This window comes from Engystomops pustulosus, chromosome 3 (assembly GCF_040894005.1).
Source record: "Engystomops pustulosus chromosome 3, aEngPut4.maternal, whole genome shotgun sequence".
In the NCBI taxonomy this organism is placed as follows: Eukaryota; Metazoa; Chordata; class Amphibia; order Anura; family Leptodactylidae; genus Engystomops; species Engystomops pustulosus.
Genome location: NC_092413.1, coordinates 143243018 through 143258477, shown reverse-complemented (window position 1 = coordinate 143258477; position 15460 = coordinate 143243018). Strand labels below are relative to the sequence as shown.

Here is a 15460-nt window from a genome sequence, read left to right as displayed (position 1 = left end):
TTCACCGCAATCAAGAAATTGTGTTACCTTCTTTTTGCCAGAACCCAAAGAACAGTAAGGAGTCAGCATGGCATACTCTGGGTGTGAGGAGATGTCTTCTCCACTACCTGGACATCTCTAGACCTTGGAGAAAGGACGACAACATCCTCCTGCAGTACACTGGGAAGAACAATGGGAAAAAAGCTTCGAAGGCATCTATTGCCCGTTGGATCCGAACTACCATCAAAGAGGCATATGATGCCGAAAATATGGACATTCCAGGGACTGTGAGGGCCCACTCAACCAGGGGGGTGGCAGCCTCATGGGCTGAAAAACATGGGGCTTCTCTAGTAGATATCTGTAAAGCCGCTACCTGGTCTAGCCAGTTAACATTCGTTAGACACTACAGATTAGATGTCCAAAGCGCCAGGGACCAGGCCTTCGGTAGGAAGGTCTTGCAGGCAGTTCCCCCCCCCCCCCCCATGGGGGACGCCATGGAAAAGGAGAATTATTCTCACCGTTAATTCGGTTTCCATTAGTCCACCATGACGGGCCATATATTTTCCCGTCCCCCTTTTTGCTTTATAAGACAGAGTAGTCTTAGTATTGTTATTATTTAACCTGTTGTATCTGTGTGTGACTATAACATACAATAAATGGGTTGCATCCACAGCCGGTGTAGTTATTTGGTTGTCACTGGAGTGTGGATGCGGGGGAGGGGCATTAAACCTCTCTGCTTCCTGTCCCTACAGAGGTCAAGGGTCATCCTCCAGTTGGGGCCGTCATGGACTAATGGAAACCGAATTAAAGGTGAGAATAATTCTCCTTTTTATATTATGCTTTAATAAGAGGGTTAGTGGCGGCTCAACAAACACGTTAAACTTCAGGAGGGCAAATTTTCAGCAACTAAGGGAGGACCTTATAGGCATAAACTGGGACCATGTTCTCAAAGAAAAAACAACCAAAAAATTAGGACATTTTCACAAATAATGTAAAAAAAGGCCTGTAAGAAACACATACCGTACCATATGGGAAAAAAGTCAATGTGGTTAACTAGTACTATAATGAGAGCAATAAGTGAGAAAGATAAGGTGTTTAAGATGCTAAAACATATGAGGCATTACAGAATTTATTTTTCTCTCTATAATCCTGTAAAAAAACAAGAGGTAAAGGCAGCAAAATTAGAGATTGAGGTAAATATTGCCAATGACAGTAAAATACCCCAAATTATTTTACAAGTATATAAATGATAAGAAACTAAAACCAGAGAGTGTGGGCCCGGAAGTATAACCTGGGAAAGTAAAGGGACAATTTATTGAATGTCGCCTTCTCAACTGTCTTTAGAAGACATCATGGGGAATAATGTAAATTCGGTTTGGAATGTCAACAGTTTAACCCGGGAGGAGGTATGATGGTGCCCCACAACCACTAAGATGGACAAATCACTGGGCCCAGATGGCATACACCCCAGGCTCTGCATGAACTATATACCGTGATAGACAGACCGTTATTTTTAATATTTGAACATTCCCTCAGGACAGGTTCTGTTTCAAGGGAGTGGCACATGGCAAATGTGGTACCAATATACAAAAAAGGATCAAATGGGATTGTGAAGGAAACTGCGATGTTCCGGACCCCTGAAGGGTAGGCAAGGTCACTTAGTTATCCTTTTATAGACACACCCAGAACGCATGGATTCTGAGAGGCGCAGGAAGTGGTTTAAAGTTGTCCACACAACTTGCGGATATGGCACAACAAATTCCAACCCTGCACTTAAGGAGCTGCCACCAGTTCTCCTTTGTTGTAAGCCCGGTCCGTAACGGGACTATATAGGGGGACGAACCAATCCAGTAGCATGTATACAGCGAAACTCGGACGTGGGGATTCGTGGATCGAGATAAAAGAGCAACACAGACAAAACAATGTAACTGTATATAGAGTACAAAATACAGGGTAGCACTACAAGTAACAGCAGTTCAATAAGTTTGTTAACTTGTATGCTCTTGATGTTAAAATGGTTCCCAGAAAAAGGCACATTCAGAGGGGCCTGATTATAGCAGATGGAGTCACACCTCTGCCCACCCAAAAGGAGGGGTCATGGGTCCCTCCTACCTGGTACTACAACCAGAGCACTGGAGAAGCCATAGCTTCTCAAGGAAAAGTGGTAACCTGAGTGAAGTTGGCCCCCCCACCTTGTTCAAATCAAACAAAATTGGAATCAAACGTTTGTGCTACGTTTGTGCTGGTTTGTGCAGCAGAAATTTTTGTTTGTGCCGCCATCGTTTTCGAAATTTTAATGAAAGTTTCCAGAGGTCATCAGAGGTCAACCAGCCCCCCCACATTGCCCAAATCAAACAAAACTGGTGCTGAACAATTCTGCTATGTTTGTGCTGGTTTGTGCTGTGCAAATTTTTGTTTGTGCTGCTTTTGTTTTGAATATATGAACAAAAAAATTAAAGTTCAAAAGTTCAAGCAGCCCCCCCACATTAACCGAATCAAACAAAACTGGTGTCAAACGTTAGTGCTACGTTTGTGCTGGTTTGTGCAGCAAAAATTTTTGTTTATGCCGCTTTAATTTTTAAGGTATGTTCAGGTGTTTGAGATGTTTAGGATGAACTTGTAAAAAACAAACCTAGTGACACTTCCCTGGTTTGATCACCTGGGGGAACTAGCAAACACATTGTACTTTGGAAGAAATGAACTCTGATGACCTCTGCAAAAAAGTATGAATATATTGAAAATGATAGCGGCACAAACGAAATTTTTTGCTGCACAAACCAGCACAAACGTAGCACTAACGTTTGACACCAGTTTTGTTTGATCCGGTTAATGTGGGGGGGCTGGCTGAACTTTTGAACTTTAATTTTTTGTTCATATATTCAAAACAATAGCAGCACAAACAAAAATTTGAGCAGCACAAACCAGCACATACGTAGCAGAATTGTTCGGTCCAAGTTTTGTTTGATTTGGGCAACGTGAGGGGGCTGGTTGACCTCTGATGACCTCTGGAAACTTTCATTAAAATCTTAAAAACGATAGCGGCACAAACGAAAATTTCTGCTGCACAAACCAGCACAAACGTAGCACAAACGTTTGACACCAATTTTGTTTGATTTGAACAAGGTGGGGGGGCCAACTTCACTCAGGTAAAGTGGTAGGGTCATGGTTATGGTATCATTGGATCCGGGTGAATCCCTGGATCGCAATGGTACCAAACCTGACCCATTTGCTATGGTCCTATCCACAGATATCGATATCTCTGGACCCAAGTGTTCTAGAGTGCCAGCAATTGCACTCTTGTGATCTTCTGAAAATAACGAATCCAAAAATGTATTTATTCTTCTTGTGAGATGGACCATAAATCCATAACTGTCCATATTCAACCTAGTGTTTAAGACTTTTTATGGCCTTTTGTTTGTGGGGGGGGGGGGGGGCGGGGGGAGGATTGAGAGATGCCTGGAGACGATTTGACTGCAGAGGTCTTTGCAGCTCAGTCACATGCTGTGTTCATAAACAACCTAGGTCAATTAGGCCAATTAAGCTGAGGCTTGGGGAAAATGGTGTAGGGAAAGACCCCACTCTCCCTGGTCACATTTATCACAGGGATCATGGAAACTACAGACCTTTTAGTCTAATTCTGTTTTGGGGAAGATATTGGGATATTGAAGGGTTTCTTAGAGATGCTATACTGGAATACCTCACTGTACATAACCTTATAACCCAGCATCAGCATGGGTATATGATGTATCGGTCCCGTCAGGCTTATCTGATTGGCTTCTATGAGGAGGTAAGTTCCAGACTGGACCTGGGGAAGGCTGTGGATGTTGTGTATCTGGACTTTTCCAAAGCATATGATACAGTGCCGCATAAAAGGTTGGTACATAAAATGAAACTGCTCGGACTAGGGGAAAATCTGTGTATTTGGGTAAGTAATTGGCTTAGTGATAGAAAACGGGGTCATCATTAATAGCACATTCTCAGATTGGTTGACATTACCAGTGGGTCGGTATCGGGGCCACTTTTTAAAAATATTTTTATTAATGACCTTGTAGTGGGTTTACACAGTCAAGGTTCAATATTTGCAGATGATACTAAGCTGTGTAAAGTAATAAATACTGAGGTCGATAGTTTAGCATTACAAAGGGATTTGTGGAAGCTGAAGGAATGGGCAGAGAAACGGTTGATGAGGTTTAATGTAGATAAATGTAAAGTTATGCACTTGGGCCATGGAAAAAAAAGGATAATTATGTTCTAAATCGTCAATTACTTAAGCTGCAGCTGAAAAATACCGTAGTATGGCGGGCATACTTTGGCGCTGTGGAGAGCAGCAGGGAATGAGCGCAGCTCGCCCCGCCCCTCTCCATAGGAATATACAGCACGCGGCACCGTATTCCATAGAAGATAGGACATGTCCCATCTTTCTGCGGCCTACGGAGCAGTACGGTGCCACACATGTGCGACACCGTACTACTCCTGTACAGGGCCGTGAGCCCATAAAAGTGTATGGGGGGGGGGGGCGTATAAACGTCCCCCATACGTTCGTGTGAATGTAGCCTTATATACTATGACTACTAAACACAAAGCAATATATGTTTATATTGAACATTGTTGGACCCGGGTCAATATTTTGGCACATATATTGGCACTTTCTTGTGCTTCTCTTAAATCTTTAAAGTTTGTTGGTTGTGTGAGATATTTTAATTCCATTCAGCCTGTTTATTCTATAGGTGTATTTGAGAAGGCTGTATGGAATCTTTAAATGTCCACCGTCTGATTCCCTGTAAATGTATAGAAATTGGAATGCAACATGCCTGTTATGCATAACCTTTAATAAACTAAGTGTTCTATGCAATGTACTAAGAAAGCCAACCCGTGCACGTGGAACACAAACCCAGAATATCTCTAACATTGGAAATTTACTATGTCATTTTTATGTAAATGTGTAGACTTTATAAAACATGGGATAAGATTCATAAATGTGGAAAATAAACCTCAATAAAATCTAATATAGCTAATCTAAGACGTGCAACATCAAAGACCTTGTCTCCTTCTATAGCTAAATTGTGCATCTAACCTCTCACTAGTGTTAAGAGTGTTTCACAAAGGTATCATCTCATATTGCTTTAAATTACGTGGGGTTTGGAAAGTGACTGAATCAACAAGCAGCTCTGTTTGTGGCACTTAGGGCACATTCACATGGCCGTCTGCGGGGACGTACATGCGGCCGCAAATTTGCGGCCGCATGTACGTCCCCATAGACGGCAATAGCGGCGCGGCGCAGATGCGGTGCAGATCCGGCCCGCACACCGCAAAAAGATAGAGCATGCTCTATCTTTTGGCGTGTGTGCGGCCGTGCGCCGCTATTCTCTATGGAGGGAGGAGGGGCTGCCTCCTCCTCCTCTCCAGCACACGGCGGTATGCACGCATGGCGGGCCTACCGCTGTGTGAATGTACCCTTAGGAATATAAATCAAAGTCTTACAGAGTAGTCACTTGGCTCTAAAAGTCCTTATGGAATAATACTAGACTGTTCTGTGTTTCTGACCTGTTTCAGATGATTTACATTTCTTGTGTAAAGTATAATTCAATGTAGACAACATCGGACAGGCCAGAACTTGCTCATCTGCCGCTGGAAGAGAGCTGTTTTCTAGGCTAATACATTTAACATTTGCAGAGTGAAAGGAAACCCATGCAACAATATTGCTAGACAACCTAAAACACTAAACCATCATGTTACTGCTGTTTAGACAGGACATTGTAACTTTTAAAACTTTTAAAATCTGTCAATACAAAACTGGTTAGGGCAGACACATCCAGGGCTTACTGTAAATAGGAAAAAAAGATAAGATAGACTTTAACGTGAACCTGTCACCAGATTATAGCCTATTAAACTACTTGCACACCCAGGAAAGGAATGAAATGTCCTTTCCACATTTTATGTTAAATCTTACCCAATTACCTATAAAAAGTAGTGAGGAGATGAATATAGAGGAGTCAAATTTGCCTGAAATGAGTCAATTGGTGGCAGTTCAGATGTCGTCCACATTTTATAGACCCCGGCCTAAAAAGTCCAGATAGGAGGCAAGACCACCAATCATGATCCCTGGTTTCCGCCTACTTGGCCAAAATAATTTAGTTAGGAAATGTTGTAATTTCTTTTCATGCAACTCTCATAAGGATATATGCAGAAACTGAAATACCTAGGACTGCTCAACATAGGACAAGCTCCTAACTGAATCTATTGGAATCGGATAAACTCTGTAAATGTAATGTAAATGACAATTGGGGCATAGACTTGCTCCATAGCAAAGGCAGGATTGGTGCACTTAACACTAGGCCTCCAGACAAGCCCAACATTATGGGAACTTGCATAGAACCTGGATTAGTTGCTAAAGACAATACTGTTCCAGTCTACAGCAGACCACAAAGGGGAAGGTGGCTGGGAGGTGATCACGCTTGTTGGAGACTAATGTCTGCGAGTTCACACAGGTAGGAGAAGACAAAGAATGGCGGCACTCACCCAAATAAGAGAATCTTCTTTATTCAAAGCCGTACATAGGACAGGGAGGTGCGACACGCTGCAAACTCCGGCAACGGACCGTTACGTGCACTCCTGTGCTTCGCTGGCCGTAATGTCTGTGCTTTGTGTGTGTGTACAGAACCAAACTTTCAATGCATTCTAATAGTTAGGACAGAATGCCATAGATGCTTTTTCTTAGACTTAGACAAATGTTATACACCCTTTCAATCAACTGGGCAAAATGTCTTAAAGTATGTTTCAAATGCATTGCTAACAGTCTACAATCTCTCCCAAGAGATTTACTACACATTGGAAACCTCTAGGAGCCTATTTAAAGGGGAGCGGCAGAAGTACTTTTACACCCTCTTGTGGCAAAACCCAATCAGACCACACTAATATTCATTTATCTTAAATCTTAAGGTCTTTTACTTGAATCCTTATGGGACTCATTTTTGCATTGTTTTGTACTCCTGTACAAAAGCCATTACTTTTTTATCTTTCAGTTTGCAGAAATCTAATAGGTCTTGTTATCTATGGGACAAATTGTACTTCTAAGTGGCACAATTCAAGGTACAGTATTAGAAAGCTGAAAATGTAAATCGTTTTGATATAATCTGAGACCCATAACTTTTTCATCCTTTGGTGTGCAGAGCTGCATAAAGTGTAAATTTTTATGTGTTGCTGATAAATTTAAGAATACTATTTTGGGACCTATGTGAAATTTTGATCGCTTTTTATTCATATATTTATGGGTGAAAAAGGGACAATTCGTACACTCGAATGCTCTTGTCTGTTACAACATAAATCTAACATGTTCATGATTTAATTATTTTTATTTTTATGTGTTCTGGGGGGAGAGGTGATGAACGCCTTCTCTCGGGTCATGTCACAGGGCACACTTACACTAGGGGGCCTCTCCATTTAGTACATAAATTCCCCCATCCAAGATCGTTTGTTACGCTAAATTCTATTCTCTAGCACCCATTTAAACCTTTTCAAAAATGCACTACCACCACCTATATTTAACTTATTTACTAAGAAGGCAATAGGGGCCTATCTACATAAATCCACACACAATTTGACCAAAATACAGTTGAACCAATTAGCTATAAGATTCTTTGAAAATAATACTCGTAGTGTTATCCTTTTGGAAACTGTAGTTCTTTAAGGCTACAAGTAGAGACATTTTAAAGATTTGATACACTGATGTACAGTGCAAACAAAAAAAAACAATTGTCTGATAAAAAAAATGAAATCATTACAAAAATATACACAATACTAATATAACCGTTATGAAACTAAAAAGGGTAAAAACTAATAAACCTGCACCATGGGGTTTTAACAGTTTTTCTGGACAGCCTTTTCATGTGATAACATATTCCCCATAAGACTGGGGAGGTTTTCTTAGGTTTCTTAGATCACTAACTTAAGCCCAATATTTAAGGCTTTTGCTCCCACCCCTGACTTGTGATGTAACAGAGAAGGTGCTGTAATCATGTTAATGAGGATGATTCCTCCTCTAAGTAGAGCTCATTTTTGCAAGAGTTTCTTACAAAACTTCATAACTTCCAAGAGGAAAATGTGATTTTATGATTACCTTCCATCAACTCTGTATCTTGCTAGCTTTTGCCCCATACTAGACTTGAGGGGTTTATATCCAAGATTGGGGTTGTTATGTGATTCAGTGAGGTTTGAGGAGGGCAAGAGAGATACGGCTAATCCTCCTTGACCCTATGCTGTTAGTGGGTACTTGTGGTCATTAATATGTCCATGGTTTTTGGAATCCTATAATTTTCTTTTGTTTGAGTTTAATTCTAAGTTGTAGGACATAACCCCATTGCATACAAATTTATCTGCTCCTTTTGATCCTGCTTCCAAAATGTACTGGCTTGTCAGGTGTCAAAAGCTGCATGTAAATAGACTCTGCAATGTCAAACAAAACAGTATAAGCGACAATTTGTCATTAGTATCTAGGGGTCGTTTGTAAGTTGAGTGTTCTTAAGTAGGGGACCGCCTGTACTTGTGTATAAGCCAAGTTTTTCATCACTGAAAATGTGCTGAAAAACCTCATCTTGGTTTATATAGGAGTCAATAAAAAAATAAACTTGCATACTCGACTTCCGGCGTGGCTCCCCGATGCTCGGCATGGCTCCTCTTCTTCTCCGAGATGCTCCAGTCCCCAAGGCTCCTCTTCTGTCTGCTGTAACAAGCGGCAGAGACGCGGCCATGCACTCTGCCGCACGGCGCATACTATGACTTCATCAGGGGCCACATCATAGTATGCGCCGGCTGGCAGAGCACATGGCCGCAGCTCTTCCGGCTGTTACAGCAGTTAGAAGACAGAAAAGGAGCCACGGAGACCGGAACATTGCGGAGAAGACAGAAGAGGAGCCCCACCGAACATTGGGACCACCCGAAGGTGAGTATGTAAGTTTATTTAGTGCTGGCCAAACTGGGGGCTGTGTGGCTACTAAAGGGGGCTGGCTGTATACTACTGAGGGCTTGCTGGCTATATACTGGGAGGCTGTGACCAATGAATTTCCCAACCTTGGCTTATACTCGAGTGAGTGTGTTTACCTAGTTTTTGGTGGTAAAATTAGGGCCTCTGCTTATACTTTGGTCGGCTTATACTCGAGCATATACGGTATATTTATCAGTACCTGGTGTCTCGTGGTTACTAACTTCCTCAGCATCTGACACTGCCTGTGATCCAACCACAGTTCCACAATAGCCAGTAGGGACTTAGAGTGGGGATCCTCTACGGAGATGGCAGAAAGTGAGTGTGGGGATCTTCTATATGGAGCGCTGAGTGCAGGAATCTGTTTTTAGGTCATATGATGTAGGCTTGCACCCTACCTCCTTCTAACACAACCTGCACTCCTATATTCTTCCCATTCTCACACAGCCAGTACCCTCATGTTCCCTTCCTTCATTTACAGAGACCATCCCATGTAAATCTCCTCCTCACATTGCTAGAACACCCATTTTCCCTTTTTCTCTATGGAAACAGCCCCCCATCTGACCACACAGACAGAACTCCAATGCCCCCCTTCTCCTGATGACATCTCTCATCCCAATCCATGATGGAGGACATGTTTCAACTTAAGTATAAAAGAAACTTCAGGTTCCATAGGCAATGTTTGGAATGAATACAGAGAAAGTAGAGGAATGTAAATTTTAATAGTCTACAAGCGCCCAAACCATGGTATAGCACTGACTTTGGCAAAATTGATCTCAAGAGATGGAATAACAGGCCTTAAATTGTGCATAGATGTGCAATGATTTAAAAATATCAAAACACTGACATCACGGTAGAATACTTGTTTGGGGTTTAAGCAGTACTGGAATTATAAACAAAACTGTGTGTACTTAGTAGGTGCCTGATGTCCATGAAGCAGGATGATGGCCGAGTCTCCAGTGCGCCTTTCAATTCTGTGTACGGTTTAGTGTTAAAGGGATCCTGTCAGTTAAACTAATCCACACTAACTAAACATACCTTTGAAAACTGCTATTATACACCATTATAACTATTCCTATGAAAAGGCAAAAAAGCTTGAGTCCACGCTATGCCACGATGCAAGGAGCCCAGTCCGGTCCCAGAGACATTTGGTTAAAAAGATGAAAAAAGCATCATGCAATACTGTTTAATAAAGCTGAAAAATTTTATTAGGAAAACATTAAAACGGTGATCACATGGCGGTCCTGATGCCGATGGAACTTCTTTTCTTTTTTCATCTATATAAGTATCCCTATACTGTTCTTCACATGTTAAGTTCCACAGTCTACTTGTAAAGTTGACTCTCTATTTATGCAAATGATCCCGATTGAGTAAAGTCCTCATCTTTTCTTGAGGTTGGCATAATCATGTGCATGGTTTTATTTATTCAAAGTGCATGGTTTTTCTTCAGCCGTGGCTCAGCCAGGGTAGGACTGTCCAAACTTTGCTGGGACTTCAACTCTATCTGCATCCCCCGGACACAGAGTTGAATAAGATGATGGAGAGCTATCAGCTCTCTGCATCATCACTGTTCCCCTGCTGCATCTGTGTGAGGAGGCATGATGTGGTGATCGTGATGTGGTCACATCTACAGGAATCACTGCAAACACTTTGAGGAGAAAAAAAGGGCCATAACATAAAGCGGAACTGGTGGAGGCACAGATTGATTTTAGTAATAGGTCCTATCTAATGCTGGTCTAAGTTTATTTTTACAAAATGTGATTGTATTGTGGTTTCAGACACATTTCAAGTGCAACAAGTTTTTTTTTTTAATAAGGTAAAACACTTGTTGCTACTTACGAAACGCAAGTGTTTAGCCCTAAACACATCTATGTTTGGGTAGTAGATACTCTAGATGCGCTTCAAATGCATTTAATTGTTCAAATTTGTGTTGTAAAACACTCGGGAAAATACAACATACAATGCATCTGTGTTCTTACCATCATTAATACTAATGTGTTTTGTGATGCCTTTTGCCTAATACATTTGTATTTCAAAACGCAATGAAAAGGCATTGTGTGAATGTGGCCTAAGGATGTATAGGTAATATTTCCATGTAGCATTTGATGGGCCTTAGGTTCCCCAGTCAGACCTTGGGCTCAGCTATCTCATTCCCTCAGGAGAGACACAGGCTGTGTGTGACTTGCTGAAGAGAATTCCTGAGGGAAGGGTGAATGAGGGAGCAGATTTCTATTCAGCAAGTCACATACAATACATGTCTCTCTCATTCCTGAGGGGAATGTGGTTTCGGAATTGATTTGGCTTGGCTGAAATGAAAGCAGACCCCATGTTAATAAGGAAGCTGGATATGCGGCTGAGCTGGAGAAACATGAATCTGCATAAATTGAAAGTCAACTTTACAAACCAACTGTAGAACTTTACAGACATGGGGATAGTTGTACTGCAGTTTATAAAGATATGTCTACAGATGGAGTCTCAGAAGTAAAATAGAGTTCAGCCACCAACCGAGGCTGATACCAGTCTGAGCTTGTGTTGGAGTGCTGCCTGCTTCCAACTTGAAGTGTGTAGCAGTTTTTTCTTTTATAATTCCTATATTGATCCAGCACACCACAAACATTCTATCATTGTATCACTTATTATTTTGTTTAGTTTTTTTCTTAAATCACTTCATCAGCTCTATAATCCTGGGATTACCATGGCTAAAGATACATACTCCATTTATTGAGTAGCAATCCTGTCAAGATAACATTCTAAAACACAAAGGTGCAGGATTATAGAGAAAATTGAAAATTCTGTAAAAGACAAATATATGCAGCAAAAATAGTTTCATATTATTTCTGTAATATGTGAATTATATGAAAATTAAAGATGAAAGTAGGGAACCACTGATGAAAAATCAGGGTGTGATGGTGGAGGAATATAGGGAAAGGGGCAAATACCTTCTTCTCCACTGTTTTGCCTAGGAAAATTACATGGATAAAAATAAATTACAGGGAACCCGTCACCAGCTTTTACACCACTAAACTGCCAGCATTCACAGATGATATGAAATATTCTCGCTACCATTGCATCTATGTCGAAACATGGTTGTTAACAAATCACCCCTAAAGTTATATATACAGTGGGTATCTATTGGTAAGTTCTTTTATTGCTCATTAATGTGCACTCTGCACCCCATATTGACTGAAACAAACAAATGTAAATATTTTTTGCTAATTTATTAAATTAAGAAAAACTGAAATACCATATTGTTGGAAGTATTCAGACCCTTTTTGTGACACTCCTATTTAACTCGCATGCTGTCCATTTAGTTCTGATCCTTGAGATGGTTCTACTCCTTCATTGGAATCCAGTGCGGTCACGCGTTGCAGTTAAAACACAATCACCTTAGAGGTGGTTTGAGGTGTAGTTTTGTTAATTTAACAAGTAAATGACATTTGTGAAACAGATTTCCCCTTCAAAATCAAACTCACCATGTCTTTCACCTTTTAAAGGAAACCTACCACTGCTAGGTAGCTTCGGCGCTTCGGGTCTATTCATCAAAATGTGTTTAAACCGCGATATAGCGGTTTAAAACACTAGAAAAGGTAAGCTCCGGCACCAGCTCACCCTGAGCTGGTGCCCGGTGTTTACAGCTAATACCTACCATTACCAGTGGAAGTTTACCTTTAAATTAACAAAACTGCACCTAAACCCACCTAAAAACTGATTGTGCTGCAGTTGTAGCTGCAACGTGTGACGGCACCCTCAGAACTTACAGTGCATGTCATAGCACATGAGAATCATGAGGTCTAAGGTCCTTCCGACGATCTCAGAGACCTGGCTGTCCTGTCAAATTAATCAATAGTGGGAAAAGAGCCTTGGGGAAAGAGTTAAAGAAGATCCCTAAGATCACTGTGGCTGAGCACCAGAGATGTAGTAGGATAATGGAAGATAATAACAAACCAGTGGCTTCAGAACAACTTTGTGACCATCCATGACTGACCGTGCCAGAGCCCTAACCTAAACCCAATTGAGACTTGAAAATGGCTTCCACCAATATTTACCATCCAACCTGAGGGAACTGGAGAGGATCTACAAGGAAGAATGGCAGAGGATCCCCAAATCCAGATGTAAAAACCAAGGAGACTCATGGCTGTACTAGCTCAAAAGGTGCTTCTACTCAATACTGAGCAAAGGGTCTAAACACTTATGACCATGTGATATTTTCTTGTTTAATTAAGTACCAGAAATGGCTAATTTCTGTTTTTTTCTGTCAAGATGAGATGCAGAGTGTACATTACTGAGCAAAAAAATAACTTTTTGATCTTACCAATTGGCTGCAATGCAACAAAGAGTGAGAAATTTAAAGTCTTGCTAATTATCCCCTATAGGATTTCTCTTCTGTCCCCTCATGCCTTCCTTCTCCGATATCTGGTTTTAACAGTATTTATGTGTGTCTTTGAATACATGTGCCTTTATGCTTACGTATCTTTACTTACCTTTTTTTAGTATGTATGAAGCCACCACTGTCAGTTGTCGACCAAAGGATCCTCTGATGTTGTCCGGATGACTTTGTTGGGCAGGGGTGCAATACATCCAGAAGAATTGGTGAAGAGGAGTTCACCAGGACCCATCTTCATAGATTTATAAACAGAGATCTACTACTATATTCATCTATATTCTCCTTCATTCAGTTCTTTCTGGAATTGTTCTAGGATGGAGATTAAATAGCCGGGACCCCTAGAATGACTCAGAGCCATGAAAGATAAAAAGGACTATTTTTCTTTTTTAAAAATCAAGATAAGTTTATTACATTTTTCGTATCTACAAGGACCTGATCATGTCCTTATGAACTGCTTCTCCATTCTGTGTGTCCCTATGCTCACGCGACCACACCGGTACATTTTCCTGTGATGTATGTTTCTATGGAGATCTGTTTAATTCTTAATATTGCCATTTCAGCGATGCTGCACTATTTTGCTACTTTATCACGTTAGTTTATTTTATTGCTATTACTATTTTATAATATACATTGTTAAATGATTGTTATGTTTTTTTTAATCTTATATATATGCAAAATATTAATAACTACTAATCACTAGGGTTTGCTCCATATTGATGTTAGATTCTCCTCATTTAAGCACTTCTTACACTTTTTGCCTTGCACAGTTTCCACCCTCGCCCTCATAAACCATATATTATAATATGCATTTCCTTTTTATCCATTCCCACTCTAGTCTGCATTTCCCCAATTTAGATGTTGTTCACACCTTCGTTTAGTTACCTGCTGTTTAGGCAAGCACTATTTAGATGTATTCATTTTCACTTTGCCCTTCACTGATGGATACTTTGCCCTTCCCTCTACAACTATTTAGTCTTCATAAATGTACATTGCTTTGCAGGTACTTTATCTTCACATCCTTTTTAAATTGTACATACTTGTCTCTCAGGCCATCCTCAGCCACTTAGTCCATTCTGCTTTGTTCTTTTCCCTTGTGTGCAGCTCCATATGTAACCAGTACTGCGCATGTGTGATGTCGTCAGTGCAATTAATTCCCTCCCCGCTGTGACACATTCTTGTATGCACAGTCCTTGTTGGCAGTCCTTGAGGCCCATGTTGGTCTGTGCCAACAATAGGGATAACAGGACAGCTCTCCCTTATCCTCCTCTTCCTTTTTTTTTCTAGTTTTTTTCCCCAACATGTCATTGAAGGGTCCCTTAAATAAAAGAGCATAGTGGACCACATTTAGACACACTTCCTAAGAAAGCCCAGTCGAAAAGTTGCTTGCGGTGGCAGCACAAGCTCTGTTTGTAACATGTGACGGCTCAGTTTCTCTTTGCATATATGCAGTGGCGGAACCTGAAGCTTCTGGGCCCCCAATTATAATGTATTGTTTAGAATACTAGTCTTCTCATATAGGAAAGTTAGGACATATGGGCTCCCTAGGTCTCTTGGACCTGGTTGGGACAAAACCCTGTGCACCCCCTCAAATTACGCCCCAGTATATATGTTCCAGTCAAATGGTGCCAGAGTCTGTTCCTTTATTAACTTTAGCTTGGCTGCTGTACATATTGATTCATAGTACACTTACTGTTAGCTCCCATATCCTTATCTCCCCCCCCCTTTTTCATGTGACTCTATAAATCTCTTGGCAGCTGTCTTTAATTGATATGTATTTACTTATTTCAATAAAGCTTATAATACTTGATTACAATTTTCAATCTGTTATTTTGTAGAATATCTGCGAGGAAGCAGGTGTTCTAAAACTATTTAGTTTGCATCTGTATCTTCTGTATTAGTCCTAATTCATGTCTTCAACAAAAGGAGGCAGAGAAACCACATCAATTTTATAACTGTCCAATTGACTCTTTGTACCTCACCTCCTGTAGGGCCTGTGTACCAATTATCCCTACCAGAGATAAGTATTACATTTTGTTGCCTTTGAGGTCTCAATAGTTTAGTTTTCCATGAGTTGCAGAATGAAGGAAAAGCGGAATTAAGTGAAAAAAAACAACCTACTT

The 15460-nt window shown here is 40.8% G+C and overlaps 1 protein-coding gene across 1 annotated transcript in view; it reads left to right on the top strand.

Moving 5' to 3' along the window:
• LOC140122018 (major facilitator superfamily domain-containing protein 8-like) overlaps positions 1-15090 on the top strand; it is a 69034-nt gene extending 53944 nt beyond the window's left edge. Inside the window, exon 14 of the transcript XR_011854240.1 lies at positions 13448-15090. The gene's annotated coding sequence lies outside the window, so the exon portion shown is untranslated. The remainder of the gene's footprint in view (positions 1-13447) is intronic.
• The last annotated feature ends 370 nt before the right edge of the window (positions 15091-15460 follow it).